Source organism: Phyllobates terribilis, unplaced genomic scaffold, assembly GCF_046119375.1.
Source record: "Phyllobates terribilis strain yellow unplaced genomic scaffold, ASM4611937v1 Scaffold_40__1_contigs__length_11209783, whole genome shotgun sequence".
NCBI classification, from domain to species: domain Eukaryota; kingdom Metazoa; phylum Chordata; class Amphibia; order Anura; family Dendrobatidae; genus Phyllobates; species Phyllobates terribilis.
The window spans coordinates 10,442,731-10,465,893 of record NW_027362800.1 but is presented as its reverse complement, the minus strand read 5'-3'; the positions used below and the strand labels follow the sequence as shown (position 1 = coordinate 10,465,893).

At 45.2% G+C, this 23,163-nt stretch overlaps 18 non-coding genes across 18 annotated transcripts; all 18 read left to right on the top strand.

The window, feature by feature from the left end:
* Positions 1-482: 482 nt before the first annotated feature.
* Positions 483-673, top strand: LOC141190736 (U2 spliceosomal RNA). Its single transcript, XR_012264751.1, has one exon. It is a non-coding gene; the product is annotated as a U2 spliceosomal RNA (small nuclear RNA).
* A 1,118-nt stretch (positions 674-1,791) lies between these two features.
* Positions 1,792-1,982, top strand: LOC141190735 (U2 spliceosomal RNA). The gene has a single exon (XR_012264750.1). It is a non-coding gene; the product is annotated as a U2 spliceosomal RNA (small nuclear RNA).
* Positions 1,983-3,100: 1,118 nt separating this feature from the next.
* Positions 3,101-3,291, top strand: LOC141190734 (U2 spliceosomal RNA). Its single transcript, XR_012264749.1, has one exon. It is a non-coding gene; the product is annotated as a U2 spliceosomal RNA (small nuclear RNA).
* A 1,121-nt stretch (positions 3,292-4,412) lies between these two features.
* On the top strand, positions 4,413-4,603 carry LOC141190733 (U2 spliceosomal RNA). The gene has a single exon (XR_012264748.1). It is a non-coding gene; the product is annotated as a U2 spliceosomal RNA (small nuclear RNA).
* A 1,120-nt stretch (positions 4,604-5,723) lies between these two features.
* LOC141190731 (U2 spliceosomal RNA) lies at positions 5,724-5,914 on the top strand. Its single transcript, XR_012264746.1, has one exon. It is a non-coding gene; the product is annotated as a U2 spliceosomal RNA (small nuclear RNA).
* Positions 5,915-7,035: 1,121 nt separating this feature from the next.
* On the top strand, positions 7,036-7,226 carry LOC141190730 (U2 spliceosomal RNA). The gene has a single exon (XR_012264745.1). It is a non-coding gene; the product is annotated as a U2 spliceosomal RNA (small nuclear RNA).
* A 1,121-nt stretch (positions 7,227-8,347) lies between these two features.
* On the top strand, positions 8,348-8,538 carry LOC141184182 (U2 spliceosomal RNA). The gene has a single exon (XR_012258962.1). It is a non-coding gene; the product is annotated as a U2 spliceosomal RNA (small nuclear RNA).
* A 1,116-nt stretch (positions 8,539-9,654) lies between these two features.
* Positions 9,655-9,845, top strand: LOC141184181 (U2 spliceosomal RNA). The gene has a single exon (XR_012258961.1). It is a non-coding gene; the product is annotated as a U2 spliceosomal RNA (small nuclear RNA).
* Positions 9,846-10,960: 1,115 nt separating this feature from the next.
* LOC141185044 (U2 spliceosomal RNA) lies at positions 10,961-11,151 on the top strand. Its single transcript, XR_012259743.1, has one exon. It is a non-coding gene; the product is annotated as a U2 spliceosomal RNA (small nuclear RNA).
* A 1,121-nt stretch (positions 11,152-12,272) lies between these two features.
* On the top strand, positions 12,273-12,463 carry LOC141185113 (U2 spliceosomal RNA). Its single transcript, XR_012259805.1, has one exon. It is a non-coding gene; the product is annotated as a U2 spliceosomal RNA (small nuclear RNA).
* Positions 12,464-13,583: 1,120 nt separating this feature from the next.
* Positions 13,584-13,774, top strand: LOC141190729 (U2 spliceosomal RNA). Its single transcript, XR_012264744.1, has one exon. It is a non-coding gene; the product is annotated as a U2 spliceosomal RNA (small nuclear RNA).
* Positions 13,775-14,893: 1,119 nt separating this feature from the next.
* LOC141191177 (U2 spliceosomal RNA) lies at positions 14,894-15,084 on the top strand. The gene has a single exon (XR_012265176.1). It is a non-coding gene; the product is annotated as a U2 spliceosomal RNA (small nuclear RNA).
* A 1,119-nt stretch (positions 15,085-16,203) lies between these two features.
* On the top strand, positions 16,204-16,394 carry LOC141190728 (U2 spliceosomal RNA). The gene has a single exon (XR_012264743.1). It is a non-coding gene; the product is annotated as a U2 spliceosomal RNA (small nuclear RNA).
* Positions 16,395-17,513: 1,119 nt separating this feature from the next.
* Positions 17,514-17,704, top strand: LOC141190727 (U2 spliceosomal RNA). The gene has a single exon (XR_012264742.1). It is a non-coding gene; the product is annotated as a U2 spliceosomal RNA (small nuclear RNA).
* Positions 17,705-18,826: 1,122 nt separating this feature from the next.
* Positions 18,827-19,017, top strand: LOC141190726 (U2 spliceosomal RNA). The gene has a single exon (XR_012264741.1). It is a non-coding gene; the product is annotated as a U2 spliceosomal RNA (small nuclear RNA).
* Positions 19,018-20,136: 1,119 nt separating this feature from the next.
* Positions 20,137-20,327, top strand: LOC141190725 (U2 spliceosomal RNA). The gene has a single exon (XR_012264740.1). It is a non-coding gene; the product is annotated as a U2 spliceosomal RNA (small nuclear RNA).
* A 1,122-nt stretch (positions 20,328-21,449) lies between these two features.
* On the top strand, positions 21,450-21,640 carry LOC141190723 (U2 spliceosomal RNA). Its single transcript, XR_012264739.1, has one exon. It is a non-coding gene; the product is annotated as a U2 spliceosomal RNA (small nuclear RNA).
* Positions 21,641-22,760: 1,120 nt separating this feature from the next.
* On the top strand, positions 22,761-22,951 carry LOC141190722 (U2 spliceosomal RNA). Its single transcript, XR_012264738.1, has one exon. It is a non-coding gene; the product is annotated as a U2 spliceosomal RNA (small nuclear RNA).
* Positions 22,952-23,163: the final 212 nt, after the last annotated feature.

Sequence of the window (23,163 nt, the reverse complement as noted above, 5' to 3'; positions counted from 1 at the left end):
ATTCAGCCATCCAGGTATCCCGCCTGCAGTAGACGGAATGTGGCAATGGAACGCTGGCTGCGCGTGTCATAATAGGCTCTGAGCCTTTATATACCTGCGCACAGCAGCAGCCACCTTCAGTCTGCTGCTGGACAGCCAGCAGCAGCAGCAGCAGGAGAGGTAATTAATCAGCAACCCTCCTGCTAAGGGTAGACAGCTGCTCGTTCCACCCCCCCCCCCCCCGCCTTAATTGGTTCTCCTCCCTTCCAACGGTGTTGAGGCGGGTGGGAACAGCCGGGGGTTGAGGGTACTGTGCTAAAAGAGGTGGAGTTATGCAGATCTAAAACGCGTGGATTGCTGCAGCAGCAAGCCGAAAAGTGCAGGCATGTGAGGGATCTAGAGGTTGACAGCATGTCTTCTTAACGGGAGTCCAGGTGGCCATCTCCACAAATGGACTTTTCAGAATCCTTGGGTGGCACCGTAGTCGGAAACCAATTCTGGTTATCGCTTCTCGGCCTTTTGGCTAAGATCAAGTGTAGTATCTGTTCTTATCAGTTTAATATCTGATACGTCCCCTATCTGGGGACCATATATTAAATGGATTTTTAGAACAGGGAGATGGAAAAAGAGCTTGCTCTGTCCACTCCACGCATTGACCTGGTATTGCAGTATCTCCAGGACCGGTGCACCCCTTCTTTAATGCAGTTTCTAAAATCAGAAAGAATTGAATTCAATGCTTTTTGTTCATTTTGCTTGTTTGTCGGATTTTGGGATGGACTCTTTGGCTTTGCTTTTCTTCTCCTCATTGGATTTTTCATGTTAAAAGTTGCAGAAGCCAGATGACAAGCTAATTTTGGTTCAACTTCAGCAACTGTGCATTGCATTGCCATGTAATGTAATGCAATGCTATCTATCTAGCTCTCCCTCTATACTTCCTTTTGGATAAACAGACATATTAGGCAAGCATTTTGGAGCTTTCACCTAAATAACTACAGGTGGTGAGATAAGCTGCACAATATAATTGACCTTTCAGTATATTGTTGCACACACACCATCTATTTAGCAAATGCCCTTGTTATCAACAGCAGCCTTTTAAACTCACCTGAGCTAACAGGTATGTGAGCTGGTTACTCTGCTGCGCTTAAAATTTCTTTTTTGGTTTGCTACAATGCCTTTTCTGAAACGTTGTCTCCCTCTGCTGGAACACTGACTTCTTTCATTTAATGCCTGCAGACTATAAAAGAGAAACCAACCCAAAAAGTTTGGTTGATTAGTCTGTGGCATTCTTTTAAACTGTTGCTTATGGCGGTCTCTGTGAGCTTCTCAGTGACATTCAGCCATCCAGGTATACCGCCTGCAGTAGACGGAATGTGGCAATGGAACGCTGGCTGCGCGTGTCATAATAGGCTCTGAGCCTTTATATACCTGCGCACAGCAGCAGCCACCTTCAGTCTGCTGCTGGACAGCCAGCAGCAGCAGCAGCAGGAGAGGTAATTAATCAGCAACCCTCCTGCTAAGGTAGACAGCTGCTCGTTCCACCCCCCCCCCCCCCGCCTTAATTGGTTCTCCTCCCTTCCAACGGTGTTGAGGCGGGTGGGAACAGCCGGGGGTTGAGGGTACTGTGCTAAAAGAGGTGGAGTTATGCAGATCTAAAACGCGTGGATTGCAGCAGCAGCAAGCCGAAAAGTGCAGGCATGTGAGGGATCTAGAGGTTGACAGCATGTCTTCTTAACGGGAGTCCAGGTGGCCATCTCCACAAATGGACTTTTCAGAATCCTTGGGTGGCACCGTAGTCGGAAACCAATTCTGGTTATCGCTTCTCGGCCTTTTGGCTAAGATCAAGTGTAGTATCTGTTCTTATCAGTTTAATATCTGATACGTCCCCTATCTGGGGACCATATATTAAATGGATTTTTAGAACAGGGAGATGGAAAAAGAGCTTGCTCTGTCCACTCCACGCATTGACCTGGTATTGCAGTATCTCCAGGACCGGTGCACCCCTTCTTTAATGCAGTTTCTAAAATCAGAAAGAATTGAATTCAATGCTTTTTGTTCATTTTGCTTGTTTGTCGGATTTTGGGATGGACTCTTTGGCTTTGCTTTTCTTCTCCTCATTGGATTTTTCATGTTAAAAGTTGCAGAAGCCAGATGACAAGCTCATTTTGGTTCAACTTCAGCAACTGTGCATTGCATTGCCATGTAATGTAATGTAATGCAATGCTATCTATCTAGCTCTCCCTCTATACTTCCTTTTGGATAAACAGACATATTAGGCAAGCATTTTGGAGCTTTCACCTAAATAACTACAGGTGGTGAGATAAGCTGCACAATATAATTGACCTTTCAGTATATTGTTGCACACACACCATCTATTTAGCAAATGCCCTTGTTATCAACAGCAGCCTTTTAAACTCACCTGAGCTAACAGGTATGTGAGCTGGTTACTCTGCTGCGCTTAAAATTTCTTTTTTGGTTAGCTACAATGCCTTTTCTGAAACGTTGTCTCCCTCTGCTGGAACACTGACTTCTTTCATTTAATGCCTGCAGACTATAAAAGAGAAACCAACCCAAAAAGTTTGGTTGATTAGTCTGTGGCATTCTTTTAAACTGTTGCTTATGGCGGTCTCTGTGAGCTTCTCAGTGACATTCAGCCATCCAGGTATCCCGCCTGCAGTAGACGGAATGTGGCAATGGAACGCTGGCTGCGCGTGTCATAATAGGCTCTGAGCCTTTATATACCTGCGCACAGCAGCAGCCACCTTCAGTCTGCTGCTGGACAGCCAGCAGCAGCAGCAGCAGGAGAGGTAATTAATCAGCAACCCTCCTGCTAAGGGTAGACAGCTGCTCGTTCCACCCCCCCCGCCTTAATTGGTTCTCCTCCCTTCCAACGGTGTTGAGGCGGGTGGGAACAGCCGGGGGTTGAGGGTACTGTGCTAAAAGAGGTGGAGTTATGCAGATCTAAAACGCGTGGATTGCAGCAGCAGCAAGCCGAAAAGTGCAGGCATGTGAGGGATCTAGAGGTTGACAGCATGTCTTCTTAACGGGAGTCCAGGTGGCCATCTCCACAAATGGACTTTTCAGAATCCTTGGGTGGCACCGTAGTCGGAAACCAATTCTGGTTATCGCTTCTCGGCCTTTTGGCTAAGATCAAGTGTAGTATCTGTTCTTATCAGTTTAATATCTGATACGTCCCCTATCTGGGGACCATATATTAAATGGATTTTTAGAACAGGGAGATGGAAAAAGAGCTTGCTCTGTCCACTCCACGCATTGACCTGGTATTGCAGTATCTCCAGGACCGGTGCACCCCTTCTTTAATGCAGTTTCTAAAATCAGAAAGAATTGAATTCAATGCTTTTTGTTCATTTTGCTTGTTTGTCGGATTTTGGGATGGACTCTTTGGCTTTGCTTTTCTTCTCCTCATTGGATTTTTCATGTTAAAAGTTGCAGAAGCCAGATGACAAGCTCATTTTGGTTCAACTTCAGCAACTGTGCATTGCATTGCCATGTAATGTAATGTAATGCAATGCTATCTATCTAGCTCTCCCTCTATACTTCCTTTTGGATAAACAGACATATTAGGCAAGCATTTTGGAGCTTTCACCTAAATAACTACAGGTGGTGAGATAAGCTGCACAATATAATTGACCTTTCAGTATATTGTTGCACACACACCATCTATTTAGCAAATGCCCTTGTTATCAACAGCAGCCTTTTAAACTCACCTGAGCTAACAGGTATGTGAGCTGGTTACTCTGCTGCGCTTAAAATTTCTTTTTTGGTTAGCTACAATGCCTTTTCTGAAACGTTGTCTCCCTCTGCTGGAACACTGACTTCTTTCATTTAATGCCTGCAGACTATAAAAGAGAAACCAACCCAAAAAGTTTGGTTGATTAGTCTGTGGCATTCTTTTAAACTGTTGCTTATGGCGGTCTCTGTGAGCTTCTCAGTGACATTCAGCCATCCAGGTATCCCGCCTGCAGTAGACGGAATGTGGCAATGGAACGCTGGCTGCGCGTGTCATAATAGGCTCTGAGCCTTTATATACCTGCGCACAGCAGCAGCCACCTTCAGTCTGCTGCTGGACAGCCAGCAGCAGCAGCAGCAGGAGAGGTAATTAATCAGCAACCCTCCTGCTAAGGGTAGACAGCTGCTCGTTCCACCCCCCCCCCCGCCTTAATTGGTTCCTCTCCCTTCCAACGGTGTTGAGGCGGGTGGGAACAGCCGGGGGTTGAGGGTACTGTGCTAAAAGAGGTGGAGTTATGCAGATCTAAAACGCGTGGATTGCAGCAGCAGCAAGCCGAAAAGTGCAGGCATGTGAGGGATCTAGAGGTTGACAGCATGTCTTCTTAACGGGAGTCCAGGTGGCCATCTCCACAAATGGACTTTTCAGAATCCTTGGGTGGCACCGTAGTCGGAAACCAATTCTGGTTATCGCTTCTCGGCCTTTTGGCTAAGATCAAGTGTAGTATCTGTTCTTATCAGTTTAATATCTGATACGTCCCCTATCTGGGGACCATATATTAAATGGATTTTTAGAACAGGGAGATGGAAAAAGAGCTTGCTCTGTCCACTCCACGCATTGACCTGGTATTGCAGTATCTCCAGGACCGGTGCACCCCTTCTTTAATGCAGTTTCTAAAATCAGAAAGAATTGAATTCAATGCTTTTTGTTCATTTTGCTTGTTTGTCGGATTTTGGGATGGACTCTTTGGCTTTGCTTTTCTTCTCCTCATTGGATTTTTCATGTTAAAAGTTGCAGAAGCCAGATGACAAGCTCATTTTGGTTCAACTTCAGCAACTGTGCATTGCATTGCCATGTAATGTAATGTAATGCAATGCTATCTATCTAGCTCTCCCTCTATACTTCCTTTTGGATAAACAGACATATTAGGCAAGCATTTTGGAGCTTTCACCTAAATAACTACAGGTGGTGAGATAAGCTGCACAATATAATTGACCTTTCAGTATATTGTTGCACACACACCATCTATTTAGCAAATGCCCTTGTTATCAACAGCAGCCTTTTAAACTCACCTGAGCTAACAGGTATGTGAGCTGGTTACTCTGCTGCGCTTAAAATTTCTTTTTTGGTTTGCTACAATGCCTTTTCTGAAACGTTGTCTCCCTCTGCTGGAACACTGACTTCTTTCATTTAATGCCTGCAGACTATAAAAGAGAAACCAACCCAAAAAGTTTGGTTGATTAGTCTGTGGCATTCTTTTAAACTGTTGCTTATGGCGGTCTCTGTGAGCTTCTCAGTGACATTCAGCCATCCAGGTATCCCGCCTGCAGTAGACGGAATGTGGCAATGGAACGCTGGCTGCGCGTGTCATAATAGGCTCTGAGCCTTTATATACCTGCGCACAGCAGCAGCCACCTTCAGTCTGCTGCTGGACAGCCAGCAGCAGCAGCAGCAGGAGAGGTAATTAATCAGCAACCCTCCTGCTAAGGGTAGACAGCTGCTCGTTCCACCCCCCCCCCGCCTTAATTGGTTCTCCTCCCTTCCAACGGTGTTGAGGCGGGTGGGAACAGCCGGGGGTTGAGGGTACTGTGCTAAAAGAGGTGGAGTTATGCAGATCTAAAACGCGTGGATTGCAGCAGCAGCAAGCCGAAAAGTGCAGGCATGTGAGGGATCTAGAGGTTGACAGCATGTCTTCTTAACGGGAGTCCAGGTGGCCATCTCCACAAATGGACTTTTCAGAATCCTTGGGTGGCACCGTAGTCGGAAACCAATTCTGGTTATCGCTTCTCGGCCTTTTGGCTAAGATCAAGTGTAGTATCTGTTCTTATCAGTTTAATATCTGATACGTCCCCTATCTGGGGACCATATATTAAATGGATTTTTAGAACAGGGAGATGGAAAAAGAGCTTGCTCTGTCCACTCCACGCATTGACCTGGTATTGCAGTATCTCCAGGACCGGTGCACCCCTTCTTTAATGCAGTTTCTAAAATCAGAAAGAATTGAATTCAATGCTTTTTGTTCATTTTGCTTGTTTGTCGGATTTTGGGATGGACTCTTTGGCTTTGCTTTTCTTCTCCTCATTGGATTTTTCATGTTAAAAGTTGCAGAAGCCAGATGACAAGCTCATTTTGGTTCAACTTCAGCAACTGTGCATTGCATTGCCATGTAATGTAATGTAATGCAATGCTATCTATCTAGCTCTCCCTCTATACTTCCTTTTGGATAAACAGACATATTAGGCAAGCATTTTGGAGCTTTCACCTAAATAACTACAGGTGGTGAGATAAGCTGCACAATATAATTGACCTTTCAGTATATTGTTGCACACACACCATCTATTTAGCAAATGCCCTTGTTATCAACAGCAGCCTTTTAAACTCACCTGAGCTAACAGGTATGTGAGCTGGTTACTCTGCTGCGCTTAAAATTTCTTTTTTGGTTTGCTACAATGCCTTTTCTGAAACGTTGTCTCCCTCTGCTGGAACACTGACTTCTTTCATTTAATGCCTGCAGACTATAAAAGAGAAACCAACCCAAAAAGTTTGGTTGATTAGTCTGTGGCATTCTTTTAAACTGTTGCTTATGGCGGTCTCTGTGAGCTTCTCAGTGACATTCAGCCATCCAGGTATCCCGCCTGCAGTAGACGGAATGTGGCAATGGAACGCTGGCTGCGCGTGTCATAATAGGCTCTGAGCCTTTATATACCTGCGCACAGCAGCAGCCACCTTCAGTCTGCTGCTGGACAGCCAGCAGCAGCAGCAGCAGGAGAGGTAATTAATCAGCAACCCTCCTGCTAAGGGTAGACAGCTGCTCGTTCCACCCCCCCCCCCGCCTTAATTGGTTCTCCTCCCTTCCAACGGTGTTGAGGCGGGTGGGAACAGCCGGGGGTTGAGGGTACTGTGCTAAAAGAGGTGGAGTTATGCAGATCTAAAACGCGTGGATTGCAGCAGCAGCAAGCCGAAAAGTGCAGGCATGCGAGGGATCTAGAGGTTGACAGCATGTCTTCTTAACGGGAGTCCAGGTGGCCATCTCCACAAATGGACTTTTCAGAATCCTTGGGTGGCACCGTAGTCGGAAACCAATTCTGGTTATCGCTTCTCGGCCTTTTGGCTAAGATCAAGTGTAGTATCTGTTCTTATCAGTTTAATATCTGATACGTCCCCTATCTGGGGACCATATATTAAATGGATTTTTAGAACAGGGAGATGGAAAAAGAGCTTGCTCTGTCCACTCCACGCATTGACCTGGTATTGCAGTATCTCCAGGACCGGTGCACCCCTTCTTTAATGCAGTTTCTAAAATCAGAAAGAATTGGATTCAATGCTTTTTGTTCATTTTGCTTGTTTGTCGGATTTTGGGATGGACTCTTTGGCTTTGCTTTTCTTCTCCTCATTGGATTTTTCATGTTAAAAGTTGCAGAAGCCAGATGACAAGCTCATTTTGGTTCAAATTCAGCAACTGTGCATTGCATTGCCATGTAATGTAATGTAATGCAATGCTATCTATCTAGCTCTCCCTCTATACTTCCTTTTGGATAAACAGACATATTAGGCAAGCATTTTGGAGCTTTCACCTAAATAACTACAGGTGGTGAGATAAGCTGCACAATATAATTGACCTTTCAGTATATTGTTGCACACACACCATCTATTTAGCAAATGCCCTTGTTATCAACAGCAGCCTTTTAAACTCACCTGAGCTAACAGGTATGTGAGCTGGTTACTCTGCTGCGCTTAAAATTTCTTTTTTGGTTTGCTACAATGCCTTTTCTGAAACGTTGTCTCCCTCTGCTGGAACACTGACTTCTTTCATTTAATGCCTGCAGACTATAAAAGAGAAACCAACCCAAAAAGTTTGGTTGATTAGTCTGTGGCATTCTTTTAAACTGTTGCTTATGGCGGTCTCTGTGAGCTTCTCAGTGACATTCAGCCATCCAGGTATCCCGCCTGCAGTAGACGGAATGTGGCAATGGAACGCTGGCTGCGCGTGTCATAATAGGCTCTGAGCCTTTATATACCTGCGCACAGCAGCAGCCACCTTCAGTCTGCTGCTGGACAGCCAGCAGCAGCAGCAGCAGGAGAGGTAATTAATCAGCAACCCTCCTGCTAAGGGTAGACAGCTGCTCGTTCCACCCCCCCCCCCGCCTTAATTGGTTCTCCTCCCTTCCAACGGTGTTGAGGCGGGTGGGAACAGCCGGGGGTTGAGGGTACTGTGCTAAAAGAGGTGGAGTTATGCAGATCTAAAACGCGTGGATTGCAGCAGCAGCAAGCCGAAAAGTGCAGGCATGTGAGGGATCTAGAGGTTGACAGCATGTCTTCTTAACGGGAGTCCAGGTGGCCATCTCCACAAATGGACTTTTCAGAATCCTTGGGTGGCACCGTAGTCGGAAACCAATTCTGGTTATCGCTTCTCAGCCTTTTGGCTAAGATCAAGTGTAGTATCTGTTCTTATCAGTTTAATATCTGATACGTCCCCTATCTGGGGACCATATATTAAATGGATTTTTAGAACAGGGAGATGGAAAAAGAGCTTGCTCTGTCCACTCCACGCATTGACCTGGTATTGCAGTATCTCCAGGACCGGTGCACCCCTTCTTTAATGCAGTTTCTAAAATCAGAAAGAATTGAATTCAATGCTTTTTGTTCATTTTGCTTGTTTGTCGGATTTTGGGATGGACTCTTTGGCTTTGCTTTTCTTCTCCTCATTGGATTTTTCATGTTAAAAGTTGCAGAAGCCAGATGACAAGCTCATTTTGGTTCAACTTCAGCAACTGTGCATTGCATTGCCATGTAATGTAATGTAATGCAATGCTATCTATCTAGCTCTCCCTCTATACTTCCTTTTGGATAAACAGACATATTAGGCAAGCATTTTGGAGCTTTCACCTAAATAACTACAGGTGGTGAGATAAGCTGCACAATATAATTGACCTTTCAGTATATTGTTGCACACACACCATCTATTTAGCAAATGCCCTTGTTATCAACAGCAGCCTTTTAAACTCACCTGAGCTAACAGGTATGTGAGCTGGTTACTCTGCTGCGCTTAAAATTTCTTTTTTGGTTTGCTACAATGCCTTTTCTGAAACGTTGTCTCCCTCTGCTGGAACACTGACTTCTTTCATTTAATGCCTGCAGACTATAAAAGAGAAACCAACCCAAAAAGTTTGGTTGATTAGTCTGTGGCATTCTTTTAAACTGTTGCTTATGGCGGTCTCTGTGAGCTTCTCAGTGACATTCAGCCATCCAGGTATCCCGCCTGCAGTAGACGGAATGTGGCAATGGAACGCTGGCTGCGCGTGTCATAATAGGCTCTGAGCCTTTATATACCTGCGCACAGCAGCAGCCACCTTCAGTCTGCTGCTGGACAGCCAGCAGCAGCAGGAGAGGTAATTAATCAGCAACCCTCCTGCTAAGGGTAGACAGCTGCTCGTTCCACCCCCCCCCCCCGCCTTAATTGGTTCTCCTCCCTTCCAACGGTGTTGAGGCGGGTGGGAACAGCCGGGGGTTGAGGGTACTGTGCTAAAAGAGGTGGAGTTATGCAGATCTAAAACGCGTGGATTGCAGCAGCAGCAAGCCGAAAAGTGCAGGCATGCGAGGGATCTAGAGGTTGACAGCATGTCTTCTTAACGGGAGTCCAGGTGGCCATCTCCACAAATGGACTTTTCAGAATCCTTGGGTGGCACCGTAGTCGGAAACCAATTCTGGTTATCGCTTCTCAGCCTTTTGGCTAAGATCAAGTGTAGTATCTGTTCTTATCAGTTTAATATCTGATACGTCCCCTATCTGGGGACCATATATTAAATGGATTTTTAGAACAGGGAGATGGAAAAAGAGCTTGCTCTGTCCACTCCACGCATTGACCTGGTATTGCAGTATCTCCAGGACCGGTGCACCCCTTCTTTAATGCAGTTTCTAAAATCAGAAAGAATTGAATTCAATGCTTTTTGTTCATTTTGCTTGTTTGTCGGATTTTGGGATGGACTCTTTGGCTTTGCTTTTCTTCTCCTCATTGGATTTTTCATGTTAAAAGTTGCAGAAGCCAGATGACAAGCTCATTTTGGTTCAACTTCAGCAACTGTGCATTGCATTGCCATGTAATGTAATGTAATGCAATGCTATCTATCTAGCTCTCCCTCTATACTTCCTTTTGGATAAACAGACATATTAGGCAAGCATTTTGGAGCTTTCACCTAAATAACTACAGGTGGTGAGATAAGCTGCACAATATAATTGACCTTTCAGTATATTGTTGCACACACACCATCTATTTAGCAAATGCCCTTGTTATCAACAGCAGCCTTTTAAACTCACCTGAGCTAACAGGTATGTGAGCTGGTTACTCTGCTGCGCTTAAAATTTCTTTTTTGGTTTGCTACAATGCCTTTTCTGAAACGTTGTCTCCCTCTGCTGGAACACTGACTTCTTTCATTTAATGCCTGCAGACTATAAAAGAGAAACCAACCCAAAAAGTTTGGTTGATTAGTCTGTGGCATTCTTTTAAACTGTTGCTTATGGCGGTCTCTGTGAGCTTCTCAGTGACATTCAGCCATCCAGGTATCCCGCCTGCAGTAGACGGAATGTGGCAATGGAACGCTGGCTGCGCGTGTCATAATAGGCTCTGAGCCTTTATATACCTGCGCACAGCAGCAGCCACCTTCAGTCTGCTGCTGGACAGCCAGCAGCAGCAGGAGAGGTAATTAATCAGCAACCCTCCTGCTAAGGGTAGACAGCTGCTCGTTCCACCCCCCCCCCCGCCTTAATTGGTTCTCCTCCCTTCCAACGGTGTTGAGGCGGGTGGGAACAGCCGGGGGTTGAGGGTACTGTGCTAAAAGAGGTGGAGTTATGCAGATCTAAAACGCGTGGATTGCAGCAGCAGCAAGCCGAAAAGTGCAGGCATGCGAGGGATCTAGAGGTTGACAGCATGTCTTCTTAACGGGAGTCCAGGTGGCCATCTCCACAAATGGACTTTTCAGAATCCTTGGGTGGCACCGTAGTCGGAAACCAATTCTGGTTATCGCTTCTCGGCCTTTTGGCTAAGATCAAGTGTAGTATCTGTTCTTATCAGTTTAATATCTGATACGTCCCCTATCTGGGGACCATATATTAAATGGATTTTTAGAACAGGGAGATGGAAAAAGAGCTTGCTCTGTCCACTCCACGCATTGACCTGATATTGCAGTATCTCCAGGACCGGTGCACCCCTTCTTTAATGCAGTTTCTAAAATCAGAAAGAATTGAATTCAATGCTTTTTGTTCATTTTGCTTGTTTGTCGGATTTTGGGATGGACTCTTTGGCTTTGCTTTTCTTCTCCTCATTGGATTTTTCATGTTAAAAGTTGCAGAAGCCAGATGACAAGCTCATTTTGGTTCAACTTCAGCAACTGTGCATTGCATTGCCATGTAATGTAATGTAATGCAATGCTATCTATCTAGCTCTCCCTCTATACTTCCTTTTGGATAAACAGACATATTAGGCAAGCATTTTGGAGCTTTCACCTAAATAACTACAGGTGGTGAGATAAGCTGCACAATATAATTGACCTTTCAGTATATTGTTGCACACACACCATCTATTTAGCAAATGCCCTTGTTATCAACAGCAGCCTTTTAAACTCACCTGAGCTAACAGGTATGTGAGCTGGTTACTCTGCTGCGCTTAAAATTTCTTTTTTGGTTTGCTACAATGCCTTTTCTGAAACGTTGTCTCCCTCTGCTGGAACACTGACTTCTTTCATTTAATGCCTGCAGACTATAAAAGAGAAACCAACCCAAAAAGTTTGGTTGATTAGTCTGTGGCATTCTTTTAAACTGTTGCTTATGGCGGTCTCTGTGAGCTTCTCAGTGACATTCAGCCATCCAGGTATCCCGCCTGCAGTAGACGGAATGTGGCAATGGAACGCTGGCTGCGCGTGTCATAATAGGCTCTGAGCCTTTATATACCTGCGCACAGCAGCAGCCACCTTCAGTCTGCTGCTGGACAGCCAGCAGCAGCAGCAGCAGGAGAGGTAATTAATCAGCAACCCTCCTGCTAAGGGTAGACAGCTGCTCGTTCCACCCCCCCCCCCGCCTTAATTGGTTCTCCTCCCTTCCAACGGTGTTGAGGCGGGTGGGAACAGCCGGGGGTTGAGGGTACTGTGCTAAAAGAGGTGGAGTTATGCAGATCTAAAACGCGTGGATTGCAGCAGCAGCAAGCCGAAAAGTGCAGGCATGTGAGGGATCTAGAGGTTGACAGCATGTCTTCTTAACGGGAGTCCAGGTGGCCATCTCCACAAATGGACTTTTCAGAATCCTTGGGTGGCACCGTAGTCGGAAACCAATTCTGGTTATCGCTTCTCGGCCTTTTGGCTAAGATCAAGTGTAGTATCTGTTCTTATCAGTTTAATATCTGATACGTCCCCTATCTGGAGACCATATATTAAATGGATTTTTAGAACAGGGAGATGGAAAAAGAGCTTGCTCTGTCCACTCCACGCATTGACCTGGTATTGCAGTATCTCCAGGACCGGTGCACCCCTTCTTTAATGCAGTTTCTAAAATCAGAAAGAATTGAATTCAATGCTTTTTGTTCATTTTGCTTGTTTGTCGGATTTTGGGATGGACTCTTTGGCTTTGCTTTTCTTCTCCTCATTGGATTTTTCATGTTAAAAGTTGCAGAAGCCAGATGACAAGCTCATTTTGGTTCAACTTCAGCAACTGTGCATTGCATTGCCATGTAATGTAATGTAATGCAATGCTATCTATCTAGCTCTCCCTCTATACTTCCTTTTGGATAAACAGACATATTAGGCAAGCATTTTGGAGCTTTCACCTAAATAACTACAGGTGGTGAGATAAGCTGCACAATATAATTGACCTTTCAGTATATTGTTGCACACACACCATCTATTTAGCAAATGCCCTTGTTATCAACAGCAGCCTTTTAAACTCACCTGAGCTAACAGGTATGTGAGCTGGTTACTCTGCTGCGCTTAAAATTTCTTTTTTGGTTTGCTACAATGCCTTTTCTGAAACGTTGTCTCCCTCTGCTGGAACACTGACTTCTTTCATTTAATGCCTGCAGACTATAAAAGAGAAACCAACCCAAAAAGTTTGGTTGATTAGTCTGTGGCATTCTTTTAAACTGTTGCTTATGGCGGTCTCTGTGAGCTTCTCAGTGACATTCAGCCATCCAGGTATCCCGCCTGCAGTAGAAGGAATGTGGCAATGGAACGCTGGCTGCGCGTGTCATAATAGGCTCTGAGCCTTTATATACCTGCGCACAGCAGCAGCCACCTTCAGTCTGCTGCTGGACAGCCAGCAGCAGCAGCAGCAGGAGAGGTAATTAATCAGCAACCCTCCTGCTAAGGGTAGACAGCTGCTCGTTCCACCCCCCCCCCGCCTTAATTGGTTCTCCTCCCTTCCAACGGTGTTGAGGCGGGTGGGAACAGCCGGGGGTTGAGGGTACTGTGCTAAAAGAGGTGGAGTTATGCAGATCTAAAACGCGTGGATTGCAGCAGCAGCAAGCCGAAAAGTGCAGGCATGTGAGGGATCTAGAGGTTGACAGCATGTCTTCTTAACGGGAGTCCAGGTGGCCATCTCCACAAATGGACTTTTCAGAATCCTTGGGTGGCACCGTAGTCGGAAACCAATTCTGGTTATCGCTTCTCGGCCTTTTGGCTAAGATCAAGTGTAGTATCTGTTCTTATCAGTTTAATATCTGATACGTCCCCTATCTGGGGACCATATATTAAATGGATTTTTAGAACAGGGAGATGGAAAAAGAGCTTGCTCTGTCCACTCCACGCATTGACCTGGTATTGCAGTATCTCCAGGACCGGTGCACCCCTTCTTTAATGCAGTTTCTAAAATCAGAAAGAATTGAATTCAATGCTTTTTGTTCATTTTGCTTGTTTGTCGGATTTTGGGATGGACTCTTTGGCTTTGCTTTTCTTCTCCTCATTGGATTTTTCATGTTAAAAGTTGCAGAAGCCAGATGACAAGCTCATTTTGGTTCAACTTCAGCAACTGTGCATTGCATTGCCATGTAATGTAATGTAATGCAATGCTATCTATCTAGCTCTCCCTCTATACTTCCTTTTGGATAAACAGACATATTAGGCAAGCATTTTGGAGCTTTCACCTAAATAACTACAGGTGGTGAGATAAGCTGCACAATATAATTGACCTTTCAGTATATTGTTGCACACACACCATCTATTTAGCAAATGCCCTTGTTATCAACAGCAGCCTTTTAAACTCACCTGAGCTAACAGGTATGTGAGCTGGTTACTCTGCTGCGCTTAAAATTTCTTTTTTGGTTTGCTACAATGCCTTTTCTGAAACGTTGTCTCCCTCTGCTGGAACACTGACTTCTTTCATTTAATGCCTGCAGACTATAAAAGAGAAACCAACCCAAAAAGTTTGGTTGATTAGTCTGTGGCATTCTTTTAAACTGTTGCTTATGGCGGTCTCTGTGAGCTTCTCAGTGACATTCAGCCATCCAGGTATCCCGCCTGCAGTAGACGGAATGTGGCAATGGAACGCTGGCTGCGCGTGTCATAATAGGCTCTGAGCCTTTATATACCTGCGCACAGCAGCAGCCACCTTCAGTCTGCTGCTGGACAGCCAGCAGCAGCAGCAGCAGGACAGGTAATTAATCAGCAACCCTCCTGCTAAGGGTAGACAGCTGCTCGTTCCACCCCCCCCCCGCCTTAATTGGTTCTCCTCCCTTCCAACGGTGTTGAGGCGGGTGGGAACAGCCGGGGGTTGAGGGTACTGTGCTAAAAGAGGTGGAGTTATGCAGATCTAAATCGCGTGGATTGCAGCAGCAGCAAGCCGAAAAGTGCAGGCATGTGAGGGATCTAGAGGTTGACAGCATGTCTTCTTAACGGGAGTCCAGGTGGCCATCTCCACAAATGGACTTTTCAGAATCCTTGGGTGGCACCGTAGTCGGAACCAATTCTGGTTATCGCTTCTCGGCCTTTTGGCTAAGATCAAGTGTAGTATCTGTTCTTATCAGTTTAATATCTGATACGTCCCCTATCTGGGGACCAAATATTAAATGGATTTTTAGAACAGGGAGATGGAAAAAGAGCTTGCTCTGTCCACTCCACGCATTGACCTGGTATTGCAGTATCTCCAGGACCGGTGCACCCCTTCTTTAATGCAGTTTCTAAAATCAGAAAGAATTGAATTCAATGCTTTTTGTTCATTTTGCTTGTTTGTCGGATTTTGGGATGGACTCTTTGGCTTTGCTTTTCTTCTCCTCATTGGATTTTTCATGTTAAAAGTTGCAGAAGCCAGATGACAAGCTCATTTTGGTTCAACTTCAGCAACTGTGCATTGCATTGCCATGTAATGTAATGTAATGCAAAGCTATCTATCTAGCTCTCCCTCTATACTTCCTTTTGGATAAACAGACTTATTAGGCAAGCATTTTGGAGCTTTCACCTAAATAACTACAGGTGGTGAGATAAGCTGCACAATATAATTGACCTTTCAGTATATTGTTGCACACACACCATCTATTTAGCAAATGCCCTTGTTATCAACAGCAGCCTTTTAAACTCACCTGAGCTAACAGGTATGTGAGCTGGTTACTCTGCTGCGCTTAAAATTTCTTTTTTGGTTTGCTACAATGCCTTTTCTGAAACGTTGTCTCCCTCTGCTGGAACACTGACTTCTTTCATTTAATGCCTGCAGACTATAAAAGAGAAACCAACCCAAAAAGTTTGGTTGATTAGTCTGTGGCATTCTTTTAAACTGTTGCTTATGGCGGTCTCTGTGAGCTTCTCAGTGACATTCAGCCATCCAGGTATCCCGCCTGCAGTAGACGGAATGTGGCAATGGAACGCTGGCTGCGCGTGTCATAATAGGCTCTGAGCCTTTATATACCTGCGCACAGCAGCAGCCACCTTCAGTCTGCTGCTGGACAGCCAGCAGCAGCAGCAGCAGGAGAGGTAATTAATCAGCAACCCTCCTGCTAAGGGTAGACAGCTGCTCGTTCCACCCCCCCCCCGCCTTAATTGGTTCTCCTCCCTTCCAACGGTGTTGAGGCGGGTGGGAACAGCCGGGGGTTGAGGGTACTGTGCTAAAAGAGGTGGAGTTATGCAGATCTAAAACGCGTGGATTGCAGCAGCAGCAAGCCGAAAAGTGCAGGCATGTGAGGGATCTAGAGGTTGACAGCATGTCTTCTTAACGGGAGTCCAGGTGGCCATCTCCACAAATGGACTTTTCAGAATCCTTGGGTGGCACCGTAGTCGGAACCAATTCTGGTTATCGCTTCTCGGCCTTTTGGCTAAGATCAAGTGTAGTATCTGTTCTTATCAGTTTAATATCTGATACGTCCCCTATCTGGGGACCATATATTAAATGGATTTTTAGAACAGGGAGATGGAAAAAGAGCTTGCTCTGTCCACTCCACGCATTGACCTGGTATTGCAGTATCTCCAGGACCGGTGCACCCCTTCTTTAATGCAGTTTCTAAAATCAGAAAGAATTGAATTCAATGCTTTTTGTTCATTTTGCTTGTTTGTCGGATTTTGGGATGGACTCTTTGGCTTTGCTTTTCTTCTCCTCATTGGATTTTTCATGTTAAAAGTTGCAGAAGCCAGATGACAAGCTCATTTTGGTTCAACTTCAGCAACTGTGCATTGCATTGCCATGTAATGTAATGTAATGCAATGCTATCTATCTAGCTCTCCCTCTATACTTCCTTTTGGATAAACAGACATATTAGGCAAGCATTTTGGAGCTTTCACCTAAATAACTACAGGTGGTGAGATAAGCTGCACAATATAATTGACCTTTCAGTATATTGTTGCACACACACCATCTATTTAGCAAATGCCCTTGTTATCAACAGCAGCCTTTTAAACTCACCTGAGCTAACAGGTATGTGAGCTGGTTACTCTGCTGCGCTTAAAATTTCTTTTTTGGTTTGCTACAATGCCTTTTCTGAAACGTTGTCTCCCTCTGCTGGAACACTGACTTCTTTCATTTAATGCCTGCAGACTATAAAAGAGAAACCAACCCAAAAAGTTTGGTTGATTAGTCTGTGGCATTCTTTTAAACTGTTGCTTATGGCGGTCTCTGTGAGCTTCTCAGTGACATTCAGCCATCCAGGTATCCCGCCTGCAGTAGACGGAATGTGGCAATGGAACGCTGGCTGCGCGTGTCATAATAGGCTCTGAGCCTTTATATACCTGCGCACAGCAGCAGCCACCTTCAGTCTGCTGCTGGACAGCCAGCAGCAGCAGCAGCAGGAGAGGTAATTAATCAGCAACCCTCCTGCTAAGGGTAGACAGCTGCTCGTTCCACCCCCCCCCGCCTTAATTGGTTCTCCTCCCTTCCAACGGTGTTGAGGCGGGTGGGAACAGCCGGGGGTTGAGGGTACTGTGCTAAAAGAGGTGGAGTTATGCAGATCTAAAACGCGTGGATTGCAGCAGCAGCAAGCTGAAAAGTGCAGGCATGTGAGGGATCTAGAGGTTGACAGCATGTCTTCTTAACGGGAGTCCAGGTGGCCATCTCCACAAATGGACTTTTCAGAATCCTTGGGTGGCACCGTAGTCGGAAACCAATTCTGGTTATCGCTTCTCGGCCTTTTGGCTAAGATCAAGTGTAGTATCTGTTCTTATCAGTTTAATATCTGATACGTCCCCTATCTGGGGACCATATATTAAATGGATTTTTAGAACAGGGAGATGGAAAAAGAGCTTGCTCTGTCCACTCCACGCATTGACCTGGTATTGCAGTATCTCCAGGACCGGTGCACCCCTTCTTTAATGCAGTTTCTAAAATCAGAAAGAATTGAATTCAATGCTTTTTGTTCATTTTGCTTGTTTGTCGGATTTTGGGATGGACTCTTTGGCTTTGCTTTTCTTCTCCTCATTGGATTTTTCATGTTAAAAGTTGCAGAAGCCAGATGACAAGCTCATTTTGGTTCAACTTCAGCAACTGTGCATTGCATTGCCATGTAATGTAATGTAATGCAATGCTATCTATCTAGCTCTCCCTCTATACTTCCTTTTGGATAAACAGACATATTAGGCAAGCATTTTGGAGCTTTCACCTAAATAACTACAGGTGGTGAGATAAGCTGCACAATATAATTGACCTTTCAGTATATTGTTGCACACACACCATCTATTTAGCAAATGCCCTTGTTATCAACAGCAGCCTTTTAAACTCACCTGAGCTAACAGGTATGTGAGCTGGTTACTCTGCTGCGCTTAAAATTTCTTTTTTGGTTTGCTACAATGCCTTTTCTGAAACGTTGTCTCCCTCTGCTGGAACACTGACTTCTTTCATTTAATGCCTGCAGACTATAAAAGAGAAACCAACCCAAAAAGTTTGGTTGATTAGTCTGTGGCATTCTTTTAAACTGTTGCTTATGGCGGTCTCTGTGAGCTTCTCAGTGACATTCAGCCATCCAGGTATCCCGCCTGCAGTAGACGGAATGTGGCAATGGAACGCTGGCTGCGCGTGTCATAATAGGCTCTGAGCCTTTATATACCTGCGCACAGCAGCAGCCACCTTCAGTCTGCTGCTGGACAGCCAGCAGCAGCAGCAGCAGGAGAGGTAATTAATCAGCAACCCTCCTGCTAAGGGTAGACAGCTGCTCGTTCCATCCCCCCCCCCCGCCTTAATTGGTTCTCCTCCCTTCCAACGGTGTTGAGGCGGGTGTGAACAGCCGGGGGTTGAGGGTACTGTGCTAAAAGAGGTGGAGTTATGCAGATCTAAAACGCGTGGATTGCAGCAGCAGCAAGCCGAAAAGTGCAGGCATGTGAGGGATCTAGAGGTTGACAGCATGTCTTCTTAACGGGAGTCCAGGTGGCCATCTCCACAAATGGACTTTTCAGAATCCTTGGGTGGCACCGTAGTCGGAAACCAATTCTGGTTATCGCTTCTCGGCCTTTTGGCTAAGATCAAGTGTAGTATCTGTTCTTATCAGTTTAATATCTGATACGTCCCCTATCTGGGGACCATATATTAAATGGATTTTTAGAACAGGGAGATGGAAAAAGAGCTTGCTCTGTCCACTCCACGCATTGACCTGGTATTGCAGTATCTCCAGGACCGGTGCACCCCTTCTTTAATGCAGTTTCTAAAATCAGAAAGAATTGAATTCAATGCTTTTTGTTCATTTTGCTTGTTTGTCGGATTTTGGGATGGACTCTTTGGCTTTGCTTTTCTTCTCCTCATTGGATTTTTCATGTTAAAAGTTGCAGAAGCCAGATGACAAGCTCATTTTGGTTCAACTTCAGCAACTGTGCATTGCATTGCCATGTAATGTAATGTAATGCAATGCTATCTATCTAGCTCTCCCTCTATACTTCCTTTTGGATAAACAGACATATTAGGCAAGCATTTTGGAGCTTTCACCTAAATAACTACAGGTGGTGAGATAAGCTGCACAATATAATTGACCTTTCAGTATATTGTTGCACACACACCATCTATTTAGCAAATGCCCTTGTTATCAACAGCAGCCTTTTAAACTCACCTGAGCTAACAGGTATGTGAGCTGGTTACTCTGCTGCGCTTAAAATTTCTTTTTTGGTTTGCTACAATGCCTTTTCTGAAACGTTGTCTCCCTCTGCTGGAACACTGACTTCTTTCATTTAATGCCTGCAGACTATAAAAGAGAAACCAACCCAAAAAGTTTGGTTGATTAGTCTGTGGCATTCTTTTAAACTGTTGCTTATGGCGGTCTCTGTGAGCTTCTCAGTGACATTCAGCCATCCAGGTATCCCGCCTGCAGTAGACGGAATGTGGCAATGGAACGCTGGCTGCGCGTGTCATAATAGGCTCTGAGCCTTTATATACCTGCGCACAGCAGCAGCCACCTTCAGTCTGCTGCTGGACAGCCAGCAGCAGCAGCAGCAGGAGAGGTAATTAATCAGCAACCCTCCTGCTAAGGGTAGACAGCTGCTCGTTCCACCCCCCCCCGCCTTAATTGGTTCTCCTCCCTTCCAACGGTGTTGAGGCGGGTGGGAACAGCCGGGGGTTGAGGGTACTGTGCTAAAAGAGGTGGAGTTATGCAGATCTAAAACGCGTGGATTGCAGCAGCAGCAAGCTGAAAAGTGCAGGCATGTGAGGGATCTAGAGGTTGACAGCATGTCTTCTTAACGGGAGTCCAGGTGGCCATCTCCACAAATGGACTTTTCAGAATCCTTGGGTGGCACCGTAGTCGGAAACCAATTCTGGTTATCGCTTCTCGGCCTTTTGGCTAAGATCAAGTGTAGTATCTGTTCTTATCAGTTTAATATCTGATACGTCCCCTATCTGGGGACCATATATTAAATGGATTTTTAGAACAGGGAGATGGAAAAAGAGCTTGCTCTGTCCACTCCACGCATTGACCTGGTATTGCAGTATCTCCAGGACCGGTGCACCCCTTCTTTAATGCAGTTTCTAAAATCAGAAAGAATTGAATTCAATGCTTTTTGTTCATTTTGCTTGTTTGTCGGATTTTGGGATGGACTCTTTGGCTTTGCTTTTCTTCTCCTCATTGGATTTTTCATGTTAAAAGTTGCAGAAGCCAGATGACAAGCTCATTTTGGTTCAACTTCAGCAACTGTGCATTGCATTGCCATGTAATGTAATGTAATGCAATGCTATCTATCTAGCTCTCCCTCTATACTTCCTTTTGGATAAACAGACATATTAGGCAAGCATTTTGGAGCTTTCACCTAAATAACTACAGGTGGTGAGATAAGCTGCACAATATAATTGACCTTTCAGTATATTGTTGCACACACACCATCTATTTAGCAAATGCCCTTGTTATCAACAGCAGCCTTTTAAACTCACCTGAGCTAACAGGTATGTGAGCTGGTTACTCTGCTGCGCTTAAAATTTCTTTTTTGGTTTGCTACAATGCCTTTTCTGAAACGTTGTCTCCCTCTGCTGGAACACTGACTTCTTTCATTTAATGCCTGCAGACTATAAAAGAGAAACCAACCCAAAAAGTTTGGTTGATTAGTCTGTGGCATTCTTTTAAACTGTTGCTTATGGCGGTCTCTGTGAGCTTCTCAGTGACATTCAGCCATCCAGGTATCCCGCCTGCAGTAGACGGAATGTGGCAATGGAACGCTGGCTGCGCGTGTCATAATAGGCTCTGAGCCTTTATATACCTGCGCACAGCAGCAGCCACCTTCAGTCTGCTGCTGGACAGCCAGCAGCAGCAGCAGCAGGAGAGGTAATTAATCAGCAACCCTCCTGCTAAGGGTAGACAGCTGCTCGTTCCATCCCCCCCCCCCGCCTTAATTGGTTCTCCTCCCTTCCAACGGTGTTGAGGCGGGTGTGAACAGCCGGGGGTTGAGGGTACTGTGCTAAAAGAGGTGGAGTTATGCAGATCTAAAACGCGTGGATTGCAGCAGCAGCAAGCCGAAAAGTGCAGGCATGTGAGGGATCTAGAGGTTGACAGCATGTCTTCTTAACGGGAGTCCAGGTGGCCATCTCCACAAATGGACTTTTCAGAATCCTTGGGTGGCACCGTAGTCGGAAACCAATTCTGGTTATCGCTTCTCGGCCTTTTGGCTAAGATCAAGTGTAGTATCTGTTCTTATCAGTTTAATATCTGATACGTCCCCTATCTGGGGACCATATATTAAATGGATTTTTAGAACAGGGAGATGGAAAAAGAGCTTGCTCTGTCCACTCCACGCATTGACCTGGTATTGCAGTATCTCCAGGACCGGTGCACCCCTTCTTTAATGCAGTTTCTAAAATCAGAAAGAATTGAATTCAATGCTTTTTGTTCATTTTGCTTGTTTGTCGGATTTTGGGATGGACTCTTTGGCTTTGCTTTTCTTCTCCTCATTGGATTTTTCATGTTAAAAGTTGCAGAAGCCAGATGACAAGCTCATTTTGGTTCAACTTCAGCAACTGTGCATTGCATTGCCATGTAATGTAATGTAATGCAATGCTATCTATCTAGCTCTCCCTCTATACTTCCTTTTGGATAAACAGACATATTAGGCAAGCATTTTGGAGCTTTCACCTAAATAACTACAGGTGGTGAGATAAGCTGCACAATATAATTGACCTTTCAGTATATTGTTGCACACACACCATCTATTTAGCAAATGCCCTTGTTATCAACAGCAGCCTTTTAAACTCACCTGAGCTAACAGGTATGTGAGCTGGTTACTCTGCTGCGCTTAAAATTTCTTTTTTGGTTTGCTACAATGCCTTTTCTGAAACGTTGTCTCCCTCTGCTGGAACACTGACTTCTTTCATTTAATGCCTGCAGACTATAAAAGAGAAACCAACCCAAAAAGTTTGGTTGATTAGTCTGTGGCATTCTTTTAAACTGTTGCTTATGGCGGTCTCTGTGAGCTTCTCAGTGACATTCAGCCATCCAGGTATCCCGCCTGCAGTAGACGGAATGTGGCAATGGAACGCTGGCTGCGCGTGTCATAATAGGCTCTGAGCCTTTATATACCTGCGCACAGCAGCAGCCACCTTCAGTCTGCTGCTGGACAGCCAGCAGCAGCAGCAGCAGGAGAGGTAATTAATCAGCAACCCTCCTGCTAAGGGTAGACAGCTGCTCGTTCCACCCCCCCCCCCGCCTTAATTGGTTCTCCTCCCTTCCAACGGTGTTGAGGCGGGTGGGAACAGCCGGGGGTTGAGGGTACTGTGCTAAAAGAGGTGGAGTTATGCAGATCTAAAACGCGTGGATTGCAGCAGCAGCAAGCCGAAAAGTGCAGGCATGTGAGGGATCTAGAGGTTGACAGCATGTCTTCTTAACGGGAGTCCAGGTGGCCATCTCCACAAATGGACTTTTCAGAATCCTTGGGTGGCACCGTAGTCGGAACCAATTCTGGTTATCGCTTCTCGGCCTTTTGGCTAAGATCAAGTGTAGTATCTGTTCTTATCAGTTTAATATCTGATACGTCCCCTATCTGGGGACCATATATTAAATGGATTTTTAGAACAGGGAGATGGAAAAAGAGCTTGCTCTGTCCACTCCACGCATTGACCTGGTATTGCAGTATCTCCAGGACCGGTGCACCCCTTCTTTAATGCAGTTTCTAAAATCAGAAAGAATTGAATTCAATGCTTTTTGTTCATTTTGCTTGTTTGTCGGATTTTGGGATGGACTCTTTGGCTTTGCTTTTCTTCTCCTCATTGGATTTTTCATGTTAAAAGTTGCAGAAGCCAGATGACAAGCTCATTTTGGTTCAACTTCAGCAACTGTGCATTGCATTGCCATGTAATGTAATGTAATG